We start from the raw sequence: 19,289 nt of genomic DNA on the forward strand, positions 1-19,289 counted from the left end.
GCTTCGGTGTCCCGTGTTGGCGAGTCACTGCGGGTTCGGCATGGCGTCCCGAGGGCCTTCCCTGTAAGACACCATATGTGTGCGATAGGTGAAGTGCATAAAAGGGGATCCTTCTCGGAAGTTGGGACTCCAGTTTTTCTTACATGCGATGCAGGGAGTAGCCCAAGATAGTCGGCTATGATGGCCACCATGGCATCATCGCAGCTCAATTGATAGAATGTCCTGTCGATCAACTCCACAAATATGTCCGGATCCTCTTCGAGTCCGGGATCAAGGGCCCGGTCAGGGTCCTCCGGTTGTGGAGATGGGCTATCAACCTCCCTTATAGATTTTCGCAGTTCCTGCCATGAAACGGCAAGGTGAGTATTTATGACGAAGAATGCGGGAAGGTTGGGAGTAAAAAGTGACAGCTCACCCAGCTTGGAGGGTTGTACATGGAGAATCCATCCCGTGGCTTAATATGGATGGCCCCCTCTTCCTCTCCCTTAAACAAATTGGACAGAATTTTTGCTAGAGAAGCAACAAAGTCCGGTCCCTTACGCCCGTAGCGGGTGGCATCATCTTCCCCATTAAAGCGCCACATGGGGTGCCCTCGATGTTGAAGTGGCTGCACCCCCCGCATTATACATATTGACATAACCTCGATTATTTTCATCCCTGATTGAGCCAGCACTTTTATTCGGCCCATCAGGTAAAGGACTTCCCCGTTATCTTCCTCCTGAGGGCTCCGTGGGCGCCAGCTTCGGCGTTTCTTCAAAGGGGCATTGTCGAACTCGGGAAGACCCATCCGAACAGGATCTGGAAGGGGAACGTCCTCCATGTAAAACCACTCCGAAGGTCAGTCTTCAGATGTATTCTTCGGGGTACCGGACATGTATCCGGTCCCGGTGATGCGCCATATTTCGGCTCTGCCCACTTGATATATTGACCCCTTCTGCGTACGGGGCACAAGGCAGAATAGCCTCTTCCACAACTTGAAATGAGCTTCGTGGCCCAGAAACAGCTCACAAAGGGCAACATAACCAGCGATGTGTAATATGGAAGCGGGGGTGAAATTATGCAGCTGGAGGCCATAAAACTCCAGGAGCCCGCGGAGGAACGGATGGATTGTAAATCCAAGTCCCCTTAGTAAATAAGGGACAAGGCATACCCGCTCCCCCTTGGAGGGATTGGGGAAGCTCTCCGCTTGCTCCCCGCCATTATAGGTGGCGAGCCCGGCTCGAACGGGGACCATATATGCTGGAGGGGGAAATCCCTGGGTTTGTAACTCTACTAATTGGCTGTGCGGGACGGAACACTTCTCCCAATCACCGGGCTTAGGGCTATGGGAGCGAGAGGAGGAGTTGCGATGGCCGGCCATGTTGGAATGGATTTTTCCGAGCGCACTCTGATGGATACTCATCATGGGAGGATAGTGTGGTCTGGATCTAAGAATCCCTGTCTCTTTAATAGACATTTTACTTACATGGCGAGGGTGGCAAATGTAAAAATGCCCTACCTCCTCGCATTCGCTCGACACGTGGAAGATAGCCCTTATTGGGCGCGGAAGCCAAGAAGTGCAACATTTACGGGGAGCCGGACACTACTCAGCAGATATTCAGAATTTGGAGAAGAACCCGCCTTGCAATGCCGAAGACAATCTGCGCGCCAGACTCATAGTCATTGAAGCCTGGTTCGGGGGCTAATGAGGGAGTCCTGGATTAGGGGGTCTCCGGACAGCCGAACTATATCCTTTGGCCGGACTGTTGGATTATGAAGATACAAGATTGAAGACTTTGTCTCGTGTCCGGATGGGACTTTCCTTGGCGTGGAAGGCAAGCTTGGCAATACAGATATGTAGATCTCCTCCCTTGTAACCGACTCTGTGTAATCCTAGCCCCCTCCGTTGTCTATATAAACCGGAGGGTTTAGTCCGTAGGACAACAACAATCATACCATAGGCTAGCTTCTAGGGTTTAGCCTCTACGATCTCGTGGTAGATCAACTCTTGTAATACTCATATCATCAATATCAATCAAGCAGGACGTAGGGTATTACCTCTATCGAGAGGGCCCGAACCTGGGTAAACATCGTGTCCCTCGCCTCCTGTTACCATCCGCCTTAGATGCACAGTTCGGGACCCCCTACCCGAGATCCGCCGGTTTTGACACTGACAATTGCCCTCCCCAAGATGGGAGAATTGTTGATGATGATGATGATGATGATTTCCCCCTCTAGGAGGGAAGTTCCCCCGGCGGAATCGCTCTGTCGAAGGGCAAAAGTGCTCCTGCTCAACTTCCGCCTCGAGACGGCAGTGCTCTGTCCTGAAAGTCCTCTCCTTATTTTTTCTAGCTCAAAATGACCTATATACCAGAAGATGGGCACCGGAGGTGGGCCTGGGTGAGCACGACCCACCAGGGCACGCCTAGGCTCCCTGGCGCGTCCAGGTGGGTTGTGCCCACCTGGTGGGCCTCCTCTGGTAATTATTTGCTCCAACATTCATCATATATTCCATAAAAATTCTCTGTGAAGTTTTAGCCTGTTTGGAGTTGTGTAGAATAGGTAGCCTGACGTAGCTTTTCCAGGTCCAGATTTCCAACTGCCGGAATTCTCCCTCTTTGTGTGTACCTTGCAAATTATGAGAGAAAAGGCATTAGAATTACTACAAAAAGCATTATTATGCATAAAAACAACATAAATAACTCTAGGAAAACATGATGCAAAATGGACGTATCAACTAGCTGCAATTTATCAATATAATGTAGGCATGTATTCCGAATATAGTCATACGTGCTTATGGAAAAGGACATGTGTGACATGTTTTGTCCTACCCTCCCATGGCAGCAGGGTCCTAATGGAAACTAAGGGATATTAAGGCATCCTTTTAATAGAGAAATGGACCAAAGCATTAGCACTTAGTGAATACATGAACTTCTCAAACTACGGTCATCACCGGGAAGTGTCCCGACTATTGTCACTCCGGGGTTGCCGGATCATAACACGTAGTAGGTGACTATAACTTGCAAGATAGGATCAAGAACACAAATATATTCATGTAAACATAATAGGTTTAGATCTAAAATCATGGCACTCGGGCCCTAGTGACAAGCATTAAGCATAGCAAAGTCATAGCAACATCAATCTCAGAACATAGTGGATACTGACGGTAGCTGGAACTACATTGGTATTTCCTTAGAGAGGGAGGGATGATGTATCACAACGACGGTAGGTATTTCCCTCAGTTATGAAACCAAGGTATCGAACCAGTAGGAGAACCAAGCAACACAACGTAAGCAGCACCTGCACACAAATAACAACACCTCGCTACCCGACGTCTTAAAGGGGTTGTCAATCCCTTCTGGGGTACGGCGCCTCAAGATAGGCAAACAGACGTGAGGTAAATTGTAGTAGATTGATAGATCGAATGCCAAATAAAATGAATTGCAACAATGTATTTCTGGATTTTTTTAATAGATCTGAATAAAAATGGAAAGGAAGAGTAGATCGTAAGGCAAATATATGAGAAAGAAGACCCGGGGGCCATAGGTTTCACTAGTGGCTTCTATCGAGAAAAATAGCAAACGGTGGGTAAACAAATTACTGTTGGGCAATTGATAGAACTTCAAATAATTATGATGATATCTAGGCAATGATCATTACATAGGTATCACGTCCAAGATTAGTAGACTGACTCCTGCCTGCATCTACTACTATTACTCCACACATCGACCGCTATACAACATGCATCTAGTGTATTAAGTTCATGGAAAAACGGAGTAATGCAATAAGAACGATGACATGATGTAGACAAGATCCATTTATCTATATGGCGGTAGATATATATCTCGTCTTTTTATCCTTAGTGGCAACGATACATACGTGTCGGTTCCCTTTTTGTTACTGGGATCAAGCTCCCTAAGATCGAACCAACTACCGGGCACCTCTGCACATTGCAAGATAAATAGATCAAGTTCGCCAGACAAAACCCAAATATCGGAGAATAAATACGAGGCAATAAGAGATCATGCATAAAAGAGATCAAAGAAAATCAAAATTCTTTCATGGATAAAAACATAGATCTGATCATAAACTCGAAGTTCATCGATCCCAACAAACACCCCACAAAAAGAGTTACATCAGATGGATCTCCAAGAGACCATTGCATTGAGGATCAAGAGATAGAGAGAGAGATGAAGCCATCTAGCTACTAACTACGGACCCGAAGGTCTACAAAGAACTACTCATGCATCATCGGAGAGACACCAATGGAAGTGGTGAACCCCTCCGTGATGGTGTCTAGATTAGATCTGGTGATTCTGGACTCTGCGGCGGCTGGATGGATATTTCATCGACTCCCCTAGGGTTCTAGTATTTTGGGGGTATTTATAGACCAAAGAGGCGGTCCGGGGGACACCCGAGGTGGGCACAACCCACCAGGGCGCGCCTGGGCCTCCTGGCGCGCCCTGGTGGGTTGTGCCCCCCTCGGTGCACCCCCTAGGTGCAACCAAGGCCAATTGCCTTCCTTCTAGCCCATAAAAAATCACCGTGAAGTTTCGTGGCATTTGGACTCCATTTGATATTGATTTTCTGTGATGTAAAAAACATGGAAAAAAGAGCAACTGGCACTTGGCACTATGTCAATAGGTTAGTACCAAAAATGATATAAAGTGATTATAAGACATCCAAGATTGATAATAAAACAGCATGGAACAATCAAAAATTATAGATATGTTGGAGACGTATCAGCATCCCCAATCTTAACTCCTACTCGTCCTCGAGTAAGTAAGTGATAAAAATAGAATTTTTGATGTGGAGTGTTGTTCATCAAGTCATATCATATGCTTTTCTTTATAGCATGGACATTTGGACTTTTATGTGATTCAAAGCAATAGTCTAGTTTTGACATAATAATTCAGATACTCAAGCATGTCAACAAGCAACCATGTCTTTCAAAATATCAATGCTAAAATAAGTTATCCCTAGCCCATCATGCTCAAACATTGATCCATTCATGAAACACACTCGAATATTAACTACACCCAATACTTGAGCACGACCATATTGCCTTCTAGTTGGTGCTTTTATGAGAGAAGATGGAGACTCAAATTTGAGAATAAAAATTGGATAAAGTAAAAGAAAGTCCCTTTGTAGAGGGAAGTAGGGGTTTTTAGAGGTGCTAGAGCTCAAAGAGAAAAACTTTAGATAAAAACATTTTGGGAGGTGTATCCATCCCACCAACAAAAACGACTTAGAGTTCCCAATAATTTCCATGCATAGATATATCATAGGCGGTTCCCAAACAGAAAATAAAGTTTATTCCTTTTTCCACCTAACTTTCACTTTCCATGGCTAACTGTATCCACGGGTGCCCTCCATACCAACACTTTCGAAGGAATTTATTATTTGACAACATAAAGTAAATTCATTTCTTTTTTTGCATTTCGGGACTGGGCATCCCTAATACCTTTGCCTTACTCTCGTGCAATGACAAGTGACACTACTGTAGGATGCTGCTAACGCGACACTACGATCAGAGACCCTTCGACGAAACTATGTGCGATGCCATAATCACAAACGCTGGTGTAAAATAACTGTAAAAAAGGTGCAAAACGTTTGCGATGGAGGACGCATCAAACACGGTTCAGATTTTAGTTGCATGTGCGATGTAGGGCACATGGCTAACCCGTTCGAACTGTTTGCGATGAGGCAGAACAACAGAAACGGGCAGACATACCAATGTGTGTGTGATATACGGCATACAGTTTGCTCTGATGAACCGTTTGCTATTAGGGAGTGCAACATAAACGGTTAGCCAGATCAAGGTGTGTGTGATATAGGGCATACGGTTCACTCGGGCGAACTGTTTTCGATTAGTGAACACAACCGAAACGGTTCAACTTAACAAGATGCGTGTGATATGTGGCAAACAGCCGACTCGGATGAGCTGTTTGCGATGAGAATTTACAACACAGACGGTTAATACAGTTAGTTCATGTGTGATTCTGTGTGTACAAAAAACTTTGAAAAACGCAAACTAGTTGCGTGCAGTGGCTAGGAGTATCGCACACGATGGGTCTGTGAGTACTCGTGTGTGATGATTAGTAAGTTACACATGCATTTCCTTATGTTAACACTTGTGTGATAAATAACACGTGGCACCGGATATGGTATTCGGGTTGTGTGTGTGCTCCAATTAGTCTTCCCGTGATCCAATGAATGCTTCCCATGCTCTAACGAATGCTTCACGTGGTCCACATGGGTGAATTATACAATCCACGCCTATTCCCTCACCGGTTTCCCACCACCAGCTAACGGCTTACTGCATATAACCCAGGTGGAAACGCACCGCCGCGACACTCTGCGAAGATCTAGTCCGCACCCATCTACCATTAGTTATTCCAAGCATGCCAGGCAACGACCAAAGCTTCTACGTCGACGCCTACCTGCGTTACATCTTCGGCGAGGAGAACGAGCCCGAGCAGGTCGGGGAGCAAGAGCTACATCGGCCAGTGCAGGCACCATGGCCCATCGGCAGCGATATAGACGTCATAGTCCTAGGGAGCACAATCGACATATTGCAGAGGAGGTGTGATGAGCAGTTTGCCATCCATCGTGCAAAAGATCCAGAGCAGCTCGGCGGCATGATATACGACCCACCCAAAGAACCGTCGTCACCACTGCTCATTGAGAGTCTGATGCCCCGCAAGGAATGGGCAGAGGACCTCTGTGATTCAGTCAAGACAAAGGCAGCCTACGACTTCATCATTGCCCGCGGCAGCCGTGTCAACCTCGATCCCGATGATGTGGTGGCCAGGCTCGAGCGCATCCTTGGAGGAGGTGACATCCCCGACGAAGTAGAACATTGCCAATGTGATATCTTGAGGATGCGGGTGGGAATTTGCTACCAGGCGAGAGCCATGGAAATGGAGCAGTTCCGCGGAGTTGTCATGCGCACGATTGCACGCTGTCAAGCTCTTCTAGAAGAGGCCCAGCAGCCCCAAGAGCCTCCCATCAGTGCCAGCAGCTCCATAAGAGGAGGCGGGTCAGGACACTCGGAGTGAATGGACGCAAGGGTGCTATGCTGATCTTGGAGTCCGAGAAGACCATCGTCGCTAGGCCGCCAACTCAGAGCTTATATTTTAATATAATTGTATGCATATGTAGGTCATGAGTGTTTTGGGCCTTGCCGCATTTGGCATTTTAAATTATCCTGAATATGTAAGACAATTATTAAGAATTATTAACCGTTGCCATCGTAACTTTGCCTCAATGGCGAGCAGAGTGCGCACAGGGACGCCAGAGCGGAGCGCGCCGCGGCCGCCTCAATGGCGAGCAACCATGTGGCCAACCTTCTGCCATCAATAAAGTTTGACCTTGTTTCTCGTCACATTGCTGATTACAATGCAATAAGTAATTGCAAATCTGTTCACACATATCAAACTAATATGTGTTCACACTTAGCACCGGGGTATGAAAACTACCCACTCGAAAATTACTTCACAGTTCCTCTCCTCATCACCCACAAAACTGTTTTTCTGTCAAGTCATTCTGCCATGACCGGTAGGAGGATTTTAGGGTGGACATATAACTAGGCAGCAAAGACCAAGGCCGCGGAAGCACTAGAGAGGTCCCGCCGCGAAGCCGCAACCGCAACAGAGATGTCCCGGCGCGCCGCGGAGCCCTCGAACGAGCTCTCACGGGCACGCGGGGGCTCTCACAAGCGCATTCGCGACGGCCATCGCGACGAGCCGGCATTCCTGAAGTCCTTCACAAGTGACGACGACATTCTCGCTGGTGTCACTACGTAGCAGGAGCTGGTCGACAGCTTGATGAAGCTGCTCAAGATCAGTGATGCCTCGGTTGACAAGGCGACTAGCCTCGTCGAACAACTCATGGATGACAATGCGAAGCTCCTCAAGTTGGTCACCGAGAAGGAGGAGGAGGCCGCCGGCTGAAAGATGCTGCATGAGCAGAGCAGTGCCTCAGAGATGACGCTGAAAGCAGTCGTCGAGGAACTGATGGGTGGCTTGAGGAAGCTCCGGATCGAGCGCGAGCAGGAGGTGGAGGAATCCGTGGCTACTTTCAAGCAAAGTCGTGAGGAATTGAAAAAGGAGCTGGAGGATTTCGCCGCCCGGCGATCCATCGACGAGTAGAGACAGTAGCGACCCAGATCATTGTCTGCAATTTCCTTCTTCTCTTGCCCCCTTGTCTTTCGGGCTTTGCCGCATGTGGCATTTTAAATTATCCGGAATATGTAAGACAATTATTATCTGCGCCATTGTAAATTTGTCGTCGTATTATCCGATGCCATTTTATTTGTGGTCGTATTATCCGTTGCCCTATGTGGCAATTTAAATTAGGGCGGAATACGAGTTGAAAACACGAACAAAGCAAATGCTGCCATGGGATCACAAGCAAACACCCTCCGTCCAGGTGCTTTAATTAACCCATTAATGGAGAAGTTGTAAGCGAGGTGGGCGGCGGCTGGTGCATGGAGGTCGAAGAGCTCGCTTCCCGGTGAGCATGGGCGGCCTTGCTGCTCGCATGTGTCCCGTCGAGCCTGCGAGGTGGACATGATGCACACGTCCCGTCGAGCCTGCACGGTGGACAGCTCGCACGCGTCCCGTCGAGCCTGCATGGCGGACTTCTCGCGCTCGTCCCATCTAATCAAACAGTTGCATGCACGCCACCAAGTATGGTTAAATTTCGACACGGTTAATATAATACAACCGTTTGCGATATTAACGTGTCAGCTTTTTGTTTCAAAAAGGACTTCGTTGTCTACTAATGTGTGCGCCTCTTCTCAAACTGGACAATTTTTTACCACGGCATATATGTGCCATGTCATGAAACCATGCCAAGTTTCATGTTTTTTGGGTTACTTTTTTGATTTACTGGGATTTAAAAACCGAGATTCTCATTGTTTCAGGACGACGACAAGTTTGTAATTCATTCTCATTCCTTAAACGAGACCTAAACATGCACCCAATGACACATGTACGATTTCCCACCCATTTTGCTTCACTGGAGCATGTGGTTGTAGTTCAAATTTGAATTATGGACTACATTAAATGCTTAGAAAACTTAGTAATTAGTAATATATACAATGGCCAAACGAACCCTGAACAGTTTCAAATTTCAGCTTGGCACTCCTGTTATTCTATGTTGCCTATAGAAAACAAAGTTCAAGGCGAGAAGATGCATCGATTATCATTTCGCCCACAAGAGGGGCATGTTTCCCTACCAGAGCCATGAGGGTTACGACATGCTCCGGTTTGTAAAAGGCTTGTAATATAGCTTCGCCCAAATTGGACAATTATATGTACCATGTAGTGACACCATGCCAAGTTTCATGATTTACTGGTGAGTTATGGATTTATAGACATTTCAAAACCGAGATTCGCAATGTTTGTGGCCTAGCCAGGACAGCGAGACGGTTGAATTCATTCCCATTCATTCTATGGGACCTAAACATGCACCCCAAGGAAACTTGTACGTTTTTTCTAGCCATTTTGGTGCACTGGAGCATGTATTTGTAGTTCAGATTTGAATGATGGACATTAAATGCCTAGAAAACTCAATTAATGAATAAAAAAGGTCAAGCGAACCCTGAATAATTTCAAAGTTCAGCGTGAATCTCCAGTTGTTCTGTGTCGCGTGTAGAGGCAAATGCGAGGCTAGAAGAGGGACTGATTATCATTTGGCCCACAAGGGGACACGTTTCCCTATCAAAACCATGAGGGTTCTTGCGTCAGGCTCTGGTTTATAAGAGGTTTGTAATAAAGCTTGGCCCAAATTGGCAATGTTTTTACCACGGCATATATGTGCCATGACGTGACACCATGCCACCTTTGATGACTCTCTGGTGAGTGTAGGATTTATGGGGACTTAAAAACCGAGATTCGAAATGTTTGAGGACGAGCCAGGACACCGGTACAGTTGTAATTCGTTCCCATTCCTAGCATGAGACCTAACATGCACCCAAGGACACATGTATATTTTTTCTAGCCATTTTGGTGAACTGGAGCATGTATTTGTAGTTCAGATTTGAATTATGGACATTAAATGCCTAGGAAACTCAATTAGTGTATAAAAAGGCCAAACAAACCCTGAATAAGTTTAAATTTCAACACGGATATTGTTGAGGATATTACTGCTGGCGTAAACCGGCCTATCTGGGCCGGGTCAACTTCATATGTTGTTCTAGAAGTGATAAAGCCCAAGAAGGCAGATGAGGGCCTAAGGCCCGTAGCCGGTTCAAGACTTGTAGCTGTAAACCGGAAGTTGTATATAAGCTTGTATCGTAAGTTAGGAATAAGGAGAGACCAACCCGAATACGAATATCGACCGGTGTTGGGACTCTGTGAACCGACGGGTGTCACCCGTGTATATAAGGGGATGACCCGGCGGCAGTTTAAGGACAACAGACAACAACTCGAGACATAGGTGAAGCTTGTTTGCTCCCTAGTCATCGAAACCCCATCAATTCCATCACAACTAGACATAGGCTTTTACCTTCATCGAAGGGGCCAAACTAGTATAAACTCTCTTGCGTCCCTGTGTCCGCTTTAACCCCTAAAAGCTAACCCGTCGCGATGGCTCCACGACTAAGTCCTTTCTCTAGGACATCTGCCGTGACAAAACCACGACAGTTGGCGCCCACCGTGGGGCTATCGCACGATGGTTTCCGGTTCTTAGAGGGCCGCTTTGAAGGACTCGAGGGCTACGCTGTAGGCCGGATGACTAAGAGTCGTCGCGACAAGCTCTACATCGACGACGCAGGCTAGGGCCCCGAGGCCGGTTCAATTGAGTACGGGTACCGGGTCCCCTTTGGTGGCATTCACGTTTTCATTGGCAAGATCGGTGAATCAGGCCCTGAGCCGGACATCTGCGCCGACCTCGTCGAGACGGCTCAGCGTGCGCGATCCGCCCGGGTTAAACCGGCCATGAAACGTGCCTTCGTGGGAGTCGTCCATGGAGGAAGTTATGAGGGTGGATCGGAATCTCGCGGCGATACTGTCGTTTATTCCGATGATGAGTCATCGACCGGAGAAACCGAATCTCTTTATCAGCTACAAGACGGCCGGATTGGGGGCTGTTCCGATGGCGACAGTATTCCAGACCCCTCTGATCTGCCCAACCGGGTTGGAATATTCATGGCCGGAACACAAGCAGCACTTCATTCTTCGAAAGCTGCAGCAACGATCTCTGGTTCAGTAGCAGCGACGGCTATCGGGGCAGGAGGCCCTGTGCGCCCGCCGGCTCAGGTTCTATCAGAGCTATTTGATGCATTGGCTGTGCTTATGGCGGAAGTTAATCGGCCAGATCAGGACGTTCACAACGCGGAGGTTGCAAAGGTAAAGGAACAGATCACCCAGGCCAAGGCGGATCTGGCGGCTGAGGACACCAGGATGGCCACAGAGCGGGCCGCTTTAGACACACAAGCCTACAGGCTTATGTTGGACCAGAGCGCGTCGCATGAAGTCATGAGGAGGAAGCACCGATCCCGTTTACCTCCGGTTTTCGAGGCTAGAGACCTTTTCAACACTCTAGGAACAAGAACCGGCAATCCGCTGGAGGGAAACCGGACAGAAGCCCCTGGGACCGGTGCACCGGTTCAGCCTCATCAGATGGACCCGCCTCGTCAAAACACCGTTATACCTCAGGCTGCTTTAACACCTCTGGGTCACTACTCCAACCCAATGGACAATCTTGTCGCCGCTGCTGCACGGCTGGAGGCCATTCCAATTGAAGGTGACTCGCCGTAGGCAGTAGAGACGCGACGGGTCAAGGAACTTCTGAGGACAGCTTTGGCCCAACAGGAAGCGTACTCGTACAGCCGAGACCGGATCCACTCGACCCCCCGTCCAAGCCGGAGCTATAGCAGACATATGGATGAACCAGCAGTGTCGAGTAATGAACGACGTGGAGCACCCCGTGACAACAACCCGGCGGGTGGTGCTGATAATGCTCAGGGAGTAGTGGACCGGGCCTGCGCGCGCAGGGAGGCCGAGTTAGCCACACAGCATCAGGCTCGGCAGCTCACGCCGTTTCGTCCAACCACCTTGACTGAACCTGGTGTTACTTCTAGTTCTTTGGGGGTGCCTTGCCTTATCCCCGCTTTACGCAACGTGCGCCTGCCCAAGGATTTCAAAGGCCCATGCAAAGTACCAAATTACACGGCGGATCAACCTCCAGAGACATGGGTGGAGAGCTATGAGATGGCCATGGAAATGCTTGATGTGGATGACGCGGCGTGTGCGAAATACTTCACCATGATGCTTGAAGGAACGGCCCGTACTTGGTTAAAAAGCTTGCCGGCTAATTCTATCAGTTCATGGGCCCAGTTATGAGACCGGTTTATCAGCAATTTCAAGGATACCTGTAAACAGCCTATGTCGATAGTGGACTTAGCTGCATGCGTCCAGGAGGAAGGAGAATCAACGACTCATTGGGTGCGCCGGGTTTCACAAGTGTTGCACTCCTCAGACCGCATCAACGCTACACCGCAGTATTAACCCTAGAAGGCAACTGCCGGTTTGGGCCCCTGAAGCTGAAGTTGGGACGGATGAAGCGTCATTGCACCGACATGGGGACCCTCATGGCCGCTTTGGTTAAATATGCTGATTCTGATAGTACCAAGGATCCCGAATCTGATGATGACAAGACAGGGAAAGGGAAGAAGAACAGCAGCTCCAAAGGTCAGCAGCATCACTGGGCAGGCAATGGTGGTGGAGGCAAGCGTAAAGCGGATGGTAACATGGACTTTGTGGCTAATACCAACGCACAGGACAATGGCCAGCGACGCAAGGGTAGACCAAAAAATCGTAATGGAGCACCCAACCCTAACCCAAACCGCCTAAACTATCTGCTAAGCCAGCCCTGTCCAAGACATGGGACGAAGGAGGCGCCAGCAAACCACCTTTCAAAGGATTGCTTTATTATGCAGGAGTTCAAGAATTCTAATAATTTCTGGTATGATCACGAATCTGGCAGTGGCTCAGGATCCGGGCCGGGTTACGGTGGAGGAAGTTCCGGTTCCGGATTCAATGGTAATCCGGGCGGACATAATGGTTAAAATAGTCAAAACAACCAAGGTGGTTACAACCAACATCAGCAACAGTCAGGTTACCAGAGCAACCCAAAGCAGTTGAGTAATGGGCAGTACCATGTCTTCACCACTAGCTTGGACAAGCGAGACCGGAAGGTTCAGAGGCGGGCGGTCAACTCTGTTGAACCGGCCATACCCCGTTATCTATGTTGGTCTGAACAGCCAATCATATGGAGCAGAGAAGATCACCCTCCCTAGGTCGATAATCTGGGTCAGTTGGCTCTGGTGGTGGCGCCTTAGGTGGGAGGTTACAAGTTCACCAAGGTGCTCACGGATGGAGGGAGCAGCATTAACATCCTGTACTATGAGACCTTCCATCGTATGAGACTAACAGATAAGAATCTCAAACCGTCTAATACAATATTCCACGGTGTAGTGCCTGGCACATCAGCATATCCTGTTGGTAAGATAGCTCTGGAAGTGGCCTTTGGGGATGATCATGATTCCAGGTCAGAGACATTGACGTTTGAAGTGGTGAAAATCCAAAGTCCATATCATGCCCTGTTTGGGCGACCGGCCTACGCCAAGTTTATGGCTCGGCCCTGTTATGTGTATTTGCAGCTCAAGATGCCGGGTCACAAGGGGACAATAACGGTTCACGGAAGCCGCAAAATCGCTTTGGAGTGTGAGGAAGGAGATGCGGCCTATGCAGAGTCGGTCTGTGCCACCAAGGAGTTGAAGTATTATAAAGACAATGTTGATCCGGCAGACATGACTCTGTTGAAGAAGCCAACTACGAAGCATGATCCGGCCCTGAAGTTCAAATCGGCAGCAAAAACTAAGCTTGTTGACTTCGTACCTGGCGATTCGTCCAAGCAGTTCAGCATCAGTGCCAACTTGGATCCGAAATAGGAAAGCGCGCTCATCGAGTTCATCCATGAGAATCGGGACATTTTTGCATGGAAGCCCTCTGACATGCCAGGTGTACTGAGGCAACTCGCTGAGCACACACTTAATGTGGACCCTAAATATAAACCGGTGAAACAGTTCCTCCGCCGGTTTAACAAAGAAAGACGCAAGGCGATTGGAGAAGAGGTAGCCAGGCTCTTAGCAGCTGGCTTTATTGTTGAAGTTTTTCACCCTGAGTGGCTTGCCAATCCGGTGCTGGTCCTCAAGAAAAAAGGCACCTGGCGCATGTGTGTGGATTACACAGGTCTTAATAAAGCTTGTCCAGCAGATCCTTTTTCCCTCCCCCGTATTGATCAAATTATTGATGCTATGGCGGGTTGTGAGCGTTTAAGTTTTTTGGATGCATATTTTGGCTATCATCAGATCAAAATGGCAGTTAAGGACCAGGAGAAGACGGCATTTATAACTCCCTTTGGAGCCTTCTGCTATGTGTCTATGCCCTTCGGGCTCAAGAGTGCCCAGGCAACTTATCAACGGTGTGTACAAAATTGTCTTCACAAGCAAATTGGCCGTAATGTACATGCTTACGTGGATGATATCATGGTTAAGTCTAGGGAGAAGGAGACTTTGATTGATGATTTGAAGGAAACCTTTGATAACCTGAGGACATACAAGATGATGCTTAATCCGGACAAGTGTGTCTTTGGTGTACCGGCGGGCAAGCTATTGGGTTTTCTGGTGTCCAACAGGGGAATTGAGGCTAATACGGAGAAGATCACGGCCATCACCTCCCTGGCTAAACCAAAGTGTATCAATGATGTTCAACGACTAGCCGGCCGGATTGCAGCATTAAGCCGGTTTATCAGTCGTCTTGGTGAGAAGGCAATCCCTTTGTATCAGATGTTGAAAAAGACGGATCAGTTTGTCTGGAGTTCCACCGCTGATGAAGCGTTTGAGGACTTAAAGCGGCAATTGGCCAATCCGCCGGTGCTCGCCGCTCCCATTGACAAGGAGCCGTTGCTGCTATATGTTGCTGCCAATGCTCGGGCGGTCAGCGTGGCTATTGTGATGGAGCGAAAGGAGGCAGGTAAGGAGCATCCGGTTCAACGACCAGTCTATTATATCAGCGAGGTACTAGTTGAGTCCAAGCAAAGGTATCCGCATTGGCAGAAGCTGGTGTATGGAGTTTTTATGGCAAGCCGGAAGCTTAAACAATACTTCCAAGGGCACCCAATTACAGTGGTTAGTTCTTCTCCTTTGGGAGATATCATCCAGAACCGGGAAGCAACTGGCCGGATTGCAAAGTGGGCTATAGAGCTGGGGCCGTACGGTTTGAAGTATGTGCCTCGGACTGCGGTTAAGTCTCAAGCACTTGTTGATTTCATCAATGATTGGACGGAAATGCAAGCACCTGAAGAAAAGCTGGATCATACGTATTGGACCATACATTTTGACGGATCCAGGCAATTGGAAGGCTCGGGGGCTGGAGTCGTATTAACTTCCCCACGAGGTGATAAGTTTTGTTATGTTCTCCGCTTAATGTTCCCTTGTACTAACAATGCAGCTGAGTATGAAGCCTTGCTCCATGGTCTCCGGATGGCTAAGGAGATGAATCTAAGTCGAGTTAAGTGCTTCGGTGACTCAGACCTTGTGGCTCAGCAGGTGTCTGGCACTTGGGACTCCAAGGACCCACTCATGGCAGCATATCGTCGTGAGGTGGATATTGTTGCAGGTTATTTCAAAGGCTATCAGGTGGACCACGTGGACCGGCGGAAAAATGAAGCGGCGGATGCTTTAAGCCTGCTGCGCTCTCAGCGCAAACTGGTCCCGCCCAATGTTTTTCTGGATGTGCTGCACAACCCGTCGGTCAAGATCCCTGGTGAAGAAGATTTGGCTATTCCTGATCCGGAGGCTCAATTGGTGGCAGCTCTTCATGTTATTCTGGATTGGACGCTTCCTTATCTGGCGTACAAGAACCGGGGCGAGTTGCCAGAGGATGAGATTCTGGCCCGGTAGATAATCCGGCGATCCAAGTCCATGGCTATCATCAACGGCGAGTTGCATCATTGCAGTGTATCAGGAGCTTTTCAACGCTGCGTGTCTCCTGAAGAAGGCCGTGAAATTTTGCGTGAGATCCACGAAGGATATTGTGGTCACCACGCCGGTTCAAAGTCTCTGGTGGCTAAAGCGTTTCGCCATGGCTTCTATTGGTTAACTGCTCATGCTGATGCGGAGGATCTGGTTAGACGATGTGATGGTTGCCAAAGGTTTTCAAGAAGTGCTCATGTACCGGCTCAAGAATTGAGAATGATTCCAATTACTTGGTCGTTTGCGACTTGGGGGCTGGATATGGTTGGGCCTTTCAAAAGGTCCAAAGATAAGAAGACCCACCTTTTGATGGCGGTTGACAAGTTTACAAAGTGGGTGGAGGCAGAACCTGTTAGCAAGTGTGATGCGGCCACGACGGTTCAGTTCATCAAAAAGGTGATTTTCCGGTTTGGCTTTCCGCACAGTATCATTACAGATAATGGTACCAATTTGTCCAAAGGTGCCATGAAGGAGTTCTGCGAACGGGAGCACATCCGGCTCGACGTTTCATCAGTGGCACACCCACAGTCCAATGGTCAAGCAGAAAGAGCTAATCAAGAGATCTTGAGAGGCATCAAGCCCCGGCTCATGGTTCCTTTGCAGAGAACGCCGGGTTGTTGGGCAGAAGAATTACCATCTGTGTTATGGAGCGTCAATACAACACCCAACAGATCAACAGGATACACACCGTTCTTCATGGTTTATGGAGCGGAGGCGGTTCTCCCCAGTGATATCCGTCATGATTCACCTCGTGTGACGACTTATATTGAAGCGGACAATGAGACGGCACGGCAAGATGCTCTGGACCGGTTGGATGAAGAGCGTGACATCGCAGCCGCCCGGTCGGCGATTTACCAGCAGGATCTTCGTCGTTATCACAGTCGCCGAGTCAAAACCAGAACCTTTCAGGAAGGAGATTTGGTGCTTCGACTCATCCAAGATCAGACTGATATGCATAAGCTATCCCCACCTTGGGAGGGGCCTTTTGTGGTTAGCAAGAATCTGCACAACGGGTCGTACTATCTAATCAATATTCGAGAGCATAAAGACTCACGTACATCAGAGGAGGAGACCAACAGGCCGTGGAACATAGCTCATCTTCGGCCTTACTATACCTGAGCCATTGGCTATACTTATGTACATATTACGACAATGTATATATTATGATTAAATATAATAAACCGGAACCTCAGCTAAAGCGGGGTATCTGTTCTTTACATCATGTGAGGTTACACGGAGTTGCTCTAGTTTAACCCTTGAGTTCGCTTTTTTAAAAGCATCATGTTATATCACTTGGGGGTTTGGTCGTGTCCGAACCAATACCATACCTCTTGATAGGCGAGAGCCACCAGATCACTTGGGGACTTGGTCATGTCTGAACCAGTCATGCCTCTTGATCGGCCTAAGGCCACAGAATCACTTGGGGGCTTGGTCGAACCCGAACCATGACCATGCCATTTGGTCGGCATAAATGCCACGGTTTCATTTGGGGACCTGGCTGACTAGAACCATAGTTACACCTAACGGGAGCTTGGTCGTGTTTGGCCATGGTAACGCCATTTGATCAGCTCAAATAAACCTTTTTTGCAAACGGTTTTGTCATTGCATTTGTTTCACACTTTTCTTTGAAGGGTTTTTTTTGCTTTTTATTGCGTTTTTTAAACCGACAAAGTTTTTTAACCAGTCAATTGACGGAACACAGTTCACGTCAATCCGGAGACTATTTGCCCGGTTTGATCCTTGTTGTTAACATCCTCTTATGGAGTAACACGGTGTTTATTATAACCCGGCACGGTTTACCTGGTAAACCAGCGTCATATATATACAGGAGCTGTTATCTCCTCCAACAGTGTGGGTTTGCAAAACTCCGCTTCAAGATTGGCCAAGCCAACTTCATGCTCAACGATGGCAGGTATTATGTATCGCAAAAATTTGGTTATATACTTAAGAATTTTTTGGATGTTTTGACTTCATATATGCAGACATCATATTCCACCGGACGGTACAACCGCGGTGGCACTTGAAGAGTTTTTTATTGCAGAAAGTGCTTTGGAAAGTTCATCACCACAGGAAGAACAAATTATGCACGAAGGCATATCAACATCAAAAGTAACAGCTAGTCTATTACAAGGCAACACGGTGCCCATAATAATATCATTGTTTTTCGCAAAGGAGAGGCAGTTTCAAAACCGGCTTCTGGTTCAAGCTTGGTTGCCAGCCTGGCCTGATGGTTGTGGGTCATCATGCGCCGCTTCAGCCTCCGTTTCTCTACCCAGTGGCTGGAAATCAACAGTTGTCCAGTCGATTCCCATTAATGCTTGAAAAACAGCTTCATCATGGATCAGCAATGACGGGTCAATATCGGGAGCGTGTGTGTGCTTACGGATTGGCAGGATAAGATTTTCTGACTCATGAATTGGGGAAGCTATTCGCTTGTTCTGATTATCATATTGAGCTTGATAACGAGACAAGTCTGCTTCTTCAGCCAGTTGACAAGCTAGTGGACGCACCTCCCGGTTTATGGCTCGCTGATCCGCTTCACTAAATTCTGACCCATCTTCTTTCAAGCTGGGATAGCCCTGAGCCGCTTCAATAGGATCAAAATCCGGCACCCAGGCTTTTGCCCGCATTAAGGCATTGATCGCACCGGTTCGAGCAGCAGATTTCTTCAGCTCTTCAACCCGGGCAGGAAGCACCGACAATTTCATTAGGGTATCTTGAATCAAAGTGGGCGCCGGTTTGTTGTGAGATGCGGTACAGATGATCCGATGTGCGTCAGTATACAGCTGTTTGACCAACATGTAGGCGGCTTTCAATTTTTTCCGCACATCTGACCCCAACTGACCAGTGCGTGTCCCTGAAATATCATAAGGGTTAAACCGGCATCTCTGTAAGAAGGCCGAGTCAATTCAGAAGTCAAACTGTTTTTACCAAAGATAGCAGTGGTCATAGTATGCACGTGCCGCTTTATACTAGTCAGTTCATCCGCCACCGGTTTTAGTGCAGCCTCGGCATCCTCTGCTCGTTTGATTAAAGTGGACTTTTCAGTGGCCCAATCCGCCTGCTTCTTCTTGAAGTTCTCCTTATGCAGCTCCATGGCGCTTAAAGCGCTGGCTAATTCCTCTTTTGCTTTGGAGGTTTCAGCTTGTTGGGTTTTCAGGTTTTCTTGGAGGTCGGTGATTTGGTTTTCTTTCGTCTTCAGCTCAGCCTGCATGCAGACAGTTATATGCTTCAATAAAACGGTACAGGGATTGAGGTACCA

Source organism: Triticum urartu, chromosome 5 (assembly GCF_003073215.2).
Source record: "Triticum urartu cultivar G1812 chromosome 5, Tu2.1, whole genome shotgun sequence".
In the NCBI taxonomy this organism is placed as follows: Eukaryota; Viridiplantae; Streptophyta; class Magnoliopsida; order Poales; family Poaceae; genus Triticum; species Triticum urartu.